We start from the raw sequence: 7828 nt of genomic DNA, 5'->3' as shown, positions 1-7828 counted from the left end.
AGCCTCGTGGGCTTTTCCCTTTGGCCCAGATAAAGTGTTCTCGTGCCCAAACATTTCGGGAAACATCCGGAACCCCTTCCGGTGAATTCCGGAACCCTTCCGGAGATCAAACACTACTATCCCATATATCAAACTTTATCTCCGGACCATTCCGAAGTTCCTCGTCATGTCCGTGATCTCATCTCGGACTCCGAACAACATTCCGTCATCAACATACATAACTCATATAGTACTATATCGTCAATGAACGTTAAGCGTGCGGACCCTACGGGTTCGAGAACTATGTAGACAGGACCGAGACACCTCTCTGGTCAATAACCATTAGCGGGACCTGGATGCCCATATTGGCTCCTACATATTCTATGAAGATCTTTATCGGTCATACCACATAACAACATACGTTGTTCCCTTTGTCATCGGTATGTTACTTGCCCGAGATTCGATCGTCGGTATCTCAATACCTAGTTCAATCTCGTTACCGGCAAGTCTCTTTACTCGTTCCGTAACACATCATCCTGCAACTAACTCATTAGTTCCAATGCTTGCAAGGCTTATAGTGATGTGCATTACCGAGTGGGCCTAGAGATACCTCTCCGACAATCGGAGTGACAAATCCTAATTTCGAAATACGCCAACCCAACAAGTACCTTTGGAGACACCTGTAGAGCACCTTTATAATCACCCAGTTACGTTGTGACGTTTGGTAGCACACAAAGTGTTCCTCTGGTAAATGGGAGTTGCATAATCTCATAGTCATAGGAACATGTATAAGTCATGAAGAAAGCAATAGCAACAAACTAAACGATCAAGTGCTATGCTAACGGAATGGGTCAAGTCAATCACATCATTCTCCTAATGATGTGATCCCGTTAATCAAATGACAACTCATGTCTATTGTTAGGAAACATAACCATCTTTGATCAACGAGCTAGTCAAGTAGAGGCATACTAGTGACACTCTGTTTGTCTATGTATTCACACATGTATTATATTTCCGGTTAATACAATTCTAGCATGAATAATAAACATTTATCATGATATAAGGAAATAAATAATAACTTTATTATTGCCTCTAGGGCATATTTCCTTCAGTCTTCCACTTGCACTAGAGTCAATAATCTAGTTCACATCGCCATGTGATTTAACATCAATAGTTCACATCACCATGTGATTAACACCCATAGTTCACATCGACATGTGACCAACACCCAAAGTGTTTACTAGAGTCAATAATCTAGTTCACATCGCTATGTGATTAACACCCAAAGAGTACTGAGGTGTGATCATGTTTTGCTTGTGAGAGAAGTTTAGTCAACGGGTCTGCGCCATTCAGATCCGTAAGTATTTTGCAAATTTCTATGTCAACAATGCTCTGCATGGAGCTACTCTAGCTAATTTCTCCCACTTTCAATATGTATCCAGATTGAGACTTAGAGTCATCCGGATCAGTGCCAAAACTTGCATCGACGTAACCCTTTATGACGAACCTTTTGTTACCTCCATAATCGAGAAACATATCCTTACTAAGGATAATTTTGACCAATGTCCAGTGATCTACTCCTAGATCACTATTGTACTCCTTTGCCAAACTCAGGCAGGGTATACAATAGGTCTGGTACACAGCATGGCATACTTTATAGAACCTATGGCTGAGGCATAGGGAATGACTTTCATTCTCTCTCTATCTTCTGACGTGGTCGGGTTTTGAGTCTTACTCAACTTCACACCTTGTAACACAGGCAAGAACTCCTTTTTGACTGTTCCATTTTGAACTACTTCAAAATCTTGTCAAGGTATGTACTCATTGAAAAAACTTATCAAGCGTATTGATCTATCTCTATAGATCTTGATGATCAATATGTAAGCTGCTTCACCGAGGTCTTTCTTTGAAAAACTCCTTTCAAACATTCCTTTATGCTTTGCAGAATAATTCTACATTATCTCCGATCAACAATATGTCTTTCACATATACCTATCAGAAATGTTGTAGTGCTCCCACTCACTTTCTTGTAAATACAGGCTTCACCACAAGTCTGTATAAAACTATATGCTTTGATCAACTCATCAAAGCGTATATTCCAACTCCGAGATGCTTGCACCGGTCCATAGATGGATCGCTGGAGCTTGCATATTTTGTTAGTACCTTTAGGATTGACAAAACCTTCTGGTTGCATCATATACAACTCTTCTTTAATAAATTCATTAAGGAATGTAGTTTTGTTTATCCATTTGCTACATTTCATAAAATGCGGCAATTGCTAACATGATTCAGACAGACTTAAGCATAGATACGAGTGAGAAACTCTCATCGTAGTCAACACCTTGAACTTGTTGAAAACCTTTTTGCGACATTTCTAGCTTTGTAGATAGTAACACTACTATCAGCGTCCGTCTTCCTCTTGAAGATCCATTTAATCTCAATAGCTCGCTGATCATTGGGAAAGTCAATCAAAGTCCATACTTTGTTCTCATACATGGATCTCATCTCAGATTTCATGGCTTCTAGCCATTTTGCGGAATCTGGGCTCACCATCGCTTCTTCATAGTTCGTAGGTTCATCATGATCTAGTAGCATGACTTCCAGAACAGAATTACCGTACCACTCTGGTGCGGATCTTACTCTGGTTGATCTACGAGGTTCGGTAGTAACTTGATCTAAAGTTTCATGATCATTATCATTAGCTTTATCACTAATTGGTGTAGGCCAAGTGTCACAGAAACTGGTTTCTGTGATGTACTACTTTCCAATAAGGGAGCAGGTACAGTTACCTCATTAAGTTCTACTTTTCTCCCACTCACTTCTTTCGAGAGAAACTCCTTCTCTAGAAAGGATCCATTCTCAGCAATGAATATCTTGCCTTCGGATCTGTGATAGAAGGTGTACCCAACATTTTCTTTTGGGTATCCTATGAAGACGCACTTCTCCGATTTGGGTTTGAGCTTATCAGGTTGAAACTTTTTCACATAAGCATTGCAACCTAAAACTTTAAGAAACGACATCTTAAGTTTCTTGCCAAACCATAGTTCATACGGTGTCGTCTCAATAGATTTAGATGGTGCCCTATTTAATGTGAATGTAGCTGTCTCTAATGCATAACCCCAAAACGATAGTGGTAGATCGGTAAGAGACATCATAGATTGCACCATATCTAATAAAGTACGGTTATGACGTTTCGACACACCATTACACTGTGGTGTTCCAGGTGGCGTGAGTAGTGGAACTATTTCACATTGTTTTTAACTGAAGGCCAAACTCGTAACTCAAATATTTTACTTCTGCGATCATATCGTAGAAACTTTTATTTTTGTTACGATGATTCTCCACTTCACTCTGAAATTCTTTGAACTTTTCAAATGTTTCAGACTTGTGTTTCATCAAGTAGATATACTCATATCTGCTCAAATCATCTGTGAAGATCAGAAAATAATGATACCTGCCATGAGCCTCAATATTCATCAGACCACATACATCAGTATGTATGATTTCCAACAAATCTGTTGCTCGCTCCATTGTTCCGGAGAACGGAGTCTTAGTCATCTTGCCCATGAGGCATGGTTCAAAAGCATCAACTGATTCACAATCAAGTGATTCCAAAAGCCCATCAGCATGGATTTTCTTCATGCGCTTTACACCAATATGACCTAAACGACAGTGCCACAAATAAATTGCACCATCATTATTAACTTTGCATCTTTTGGTTTCAATATTATGAATATGTGTATCACTACGATCGAGATCCAACGAATCATTTTCATTGGGTGTGTAACCATATAAGGTTTTATTCATGTAAACAGAACAACAATTTATTCTCTTACTTAAATGAATAACCGTATTGCAATAAACATGATCAAATCATATTCATGCTCAACGCAAACACCAAATAACACTTATTTAGGTTCAACACTAATCCCAAAAGTATAGGGAGCGTGCGATGATGATCATATCAATCTTGGAACCACTTCCAACACACATCGTCACTTCACCCTTAACTAGTCTATGTTCATTCTGCAACTCCCGTTTCGAGTTACTACTCTTAGCAACTGAACTAGTATGAAATACTGAGGGGTTGCTATAAACACTAGTAAAGTACACATCAATAACATGTATATGAAATATACCTATGTTCACTTTGCCATCCTTCTTATCTGCCAATTACTTGGGGTAGTTCCGCTTCCAGTGACCAGTCCCTTTGCAGTAGAAACACTTAGTCTCAGGCTTAGGACCAGACTTGGGCTTCTTCACTTGAGCAGCAACTTGCTTGTCGTTCTTCTTGAAGTTCCCCTTCTTCCCTTTTCCCTTTTCTTGAAACTAGTGGTCTTGTCTACCATCAACACTTGATATTTTTCTTGATTTCTACCTTTCGTTGATTTCAGCATTACGAAGAGCTTGGGAATCATTTCCGTTATCCCTTGCATATCATAGTTCATCACGAAGTTCTACTAACTTGGTGATGGTGACTAGAGAATTCTGTCAATCACTATCTTATCTGGAAGATTAACTCCTACTTGATTCAAGCGATTGTAGTACCCAGACAATCTGAGCACATGCTCACTGCTTGAGCTATTCTCCTCCATCTTTTTAGCTATAGAACTTGTTAGAGACTTCATATCTCTCAACTCGGGTATTTGCTTGAAATATTAACTTCAACTCCTGGAACATCTCATATGGTCCATGACGTTCAAAACGTCTTTGAAGTCCCGATTCTAAGCCGTTAAACATGGTGGACTAAACTATCAAGTAGTCATCATATTGAGCTAGCCAAACGTTCATAACGTCTGCCTCTACTCCTGCAATGGGTCTGTCACCTAGCGGTGCATCAAAGACATAATTCTTCTATGCAGCAATGAGGATAATCCTCAGATCACGGATCCAATCCGCATCATTGCTACTAACATTTTTCAACATAATTTTTCTCTAGGAACATAATAAACTGGGAGCAACATCGTGAGCTATTGATCTACAACATAGATATGCTAATACTACCAGGACTAAGTTCATGATAAATTAAAGTTCAATTAATCATATTACTTAAGAACTCCCACTTAGACAGACATCCCTCTAATCTTCTAAGTGATCACGTGATCCATATCAACTAAACCATGTCCGATCATCACATGAGATGGAGTAGTTTCAATGGTGAACATCACTATGTTGATCATATCTACTATATGATTCACGCTCGACCTTTCGGTCTCCGTGTTCCGAGGCCATATCTGTTATATGCTAGGCTCGTCAAGTTTAACCTGAGTATTCCGCATGTGCAACTGTTTTGCACCCGTTGTATTTGAACGTAGAGCCTATCACACCCGATCATCACGTGGTGTCTCAGCATGAAGAACTTTCACAACGGTGCATACTCAGGGAGAACACTTATACCTTGATAATTTAGTGAGAGATTATCTTATAAAGCTACCGCCGAACTAAGCAAAATAAGATGTATAAAAGATAAACATCACATGCAATCAAAATATGTGACATGATATGGCCATCATCATCTTGTGCCTTTGATCTCCATCTCCAAAACATCGTCATGATTTCCATCGTCATCGGCATGACACCATGATCTCCATCATCTTGATCTATATCAATGTGTCGTTACATGGTCATCTCGCCAACTATTGCTCTTGCAACTATTGCTATCGTATAGCGATAATTGTAAAGCAATTATTTGGTGCTTGCATCTTATGCAATAAAGAGACAACCATAAGGCTTCTGCCAGTTGCCGATAACTTCAACAAAACATGATCATCTTATACAACAACTTACATCTCATCACGTCTTGACCATATCACATCACAACATACCCTGCAAAAACAAGTTAGACGTCCTCTACTTTGTTGTTGCAAGTTTTACGTGGCTGTTACGGGCTGAGCAAGAACCGTTCTTACCTACGCATCAAACACCACAACGATAGTTTGTCAAGTTAGTGCTGTTTTAACCTTCTCAAGGACCGGGCGTAGCCACACTTGTTTCAACTAAAGTTGGAGAAATTGACACCCGCTAGTCACCTGTGTGCATAGCACGGCGGTAAAACCAGTCTCACGTAAGCATACGCGTAATGTCGGTCCGGGCCGCTTCATCCAACAATACCGCCGAACCAAAGTATGACATGCTGGTAAGCAGTATGACTTATATCACCCACAACTCACTTGTGTTCTAATCATGCATATTACATCAAGGCATAAAACCTGGCTCTGATACCACTGTTGGGGAACGTAGTAATTTCAAAAAAATTCCTACGACACGCAAGATCATGGTGATGCATAGCAACGAGAGGGGAGAGTGTTGTCTACATACCCTCGTAGACCGTTCGTGAAAGCGTTACATCAACGCGGTTGATGTAGTCATACGTCTTCACGTCCGACCGATCCAAGTACCGAAAGTACGTCACCTCCGAGTTCTGCACACGTTCGGCTCGGTGACGTCCTCGCCTTCTCGATCCAGCAAGAGGGGTGAAGTAGTAGATGAGTTCCGGTAGCACGACGGCATGGTGACGGTGTTGGTGAAGAACAATCTCCACAGGGCTTCGCCTAAGCACTACGAAAACTATGACGGAGGATAAACTAGAGGGGACGGGGTTGCCGGCACACGGCTTGGTGTTTCTTGATGTGTCTTTGGTGCTAGCCCTACCCCTCTATTTAAATGTTGAGCCATGGGGTCGAAACTTGGAGTAAAAGCCTCCTCAAAGTCGGTTTCACCCGAAAGGCAAGAGTCCTTCTCGGACTCCAGGGCTAGACGCCAGGGTTCCCGGCGTCTACCCCCTAGACGCTAGGGTTCCTGGCATCTAGCCTCTGGTCTCCGCAAAACTTCCTTTTGCACTTTCCAAAAGCCTCGTGGGCTTTCCCCTTTGGCCCAGATAAAGTGTTCTCATGCCCAAACACTTCGGGAAACATCCGGAACCCCTTCCGGTGAATTCCGGAACCCTTCCGGAGATCAAACACTACTATCCCATATATCAAACTTTATCTCCGGACCATACCGGAGTTCCTCGTCATGTCCGTGATCTCATCTCGGACTCTGAACAACATTCGGTCATCAACATACATAACTCATATAGTAATATATCATCAACGAACGTTAAGCGTGCGGACCCTACGGGTTCGAGAACTATGTAGACATGACCGACACACCTCTCTGGTCAATAACCAATAGCGGGAGTGAGGGAGTCCTGGATTAGGGGGTGTCCGGATAGCCGGACTATACCTTCGGCCGGACTCCTGGACTATGAAGATCCAATGGAGCTCTCTTCCCTAAATGAGCTCTTGGATCACATCGCCGCCCTGGGAGTCGCTACGGATTACGACCAGATTGGGCCTAAACCCGATCTGAGAGAGATTAACTCTCCCCAGGTCACCCATCACGTTGCCGTGGTAGAGGGACAGTGCGGCAACCCTTCATCTATCTTAAGGACTAGCTATGTCTGGATTCCCGATCCCTCCAAGCCGGATACCCGCCGAGGGGAGGACATCACTCAAGACCTAAACTTAAAGTCAGGCAACAGGCTAGATTCATTGGACAACATCCAAGAATCCAAACTTCCGAGTTCGGAAACTCCTTGGCCCCTGGGTCTCAGATTGGGTGAGGTTTCAGATTTGATTCCACCCACCCACCCGTACATAAGTGATCTATCCCAAATTAGGCAAGAGCCCGAAGAACATCACTACTGGGCCAGATTCCTCCTGGTTATGAACAGGATAAAGGACTGCCGCGAGGAAGACGCAATTTCATTCTTCTGCAATAATTGCATGGACAAGGGAATCCTCAACGCCATAAGTCGCCGTGATATTACACGCTTCGCTGACTTGGCGTCCATAGTACGAAAGTAGTG

This window comes from Triticum dicoccoides, chromosome 7A, assembly GCF_002162155.2.
Source record: "Triticum dicoccoides isolate Atlit2015 ecotype Zavitan chromosome 7A, WEW_v2.0, whole genome shotgun sequence".
In the NCBI taxonomy this organism is placed as follows: domain Eukaryota; kingdom Viridiplantae; phylum Streptophyta; class Magnoliopsida; order Poales; family Poaceae; genus Triticum; species Triticum dicoccoides.
Note: the sequence above shows the minus strand (reverse complement) of the source record.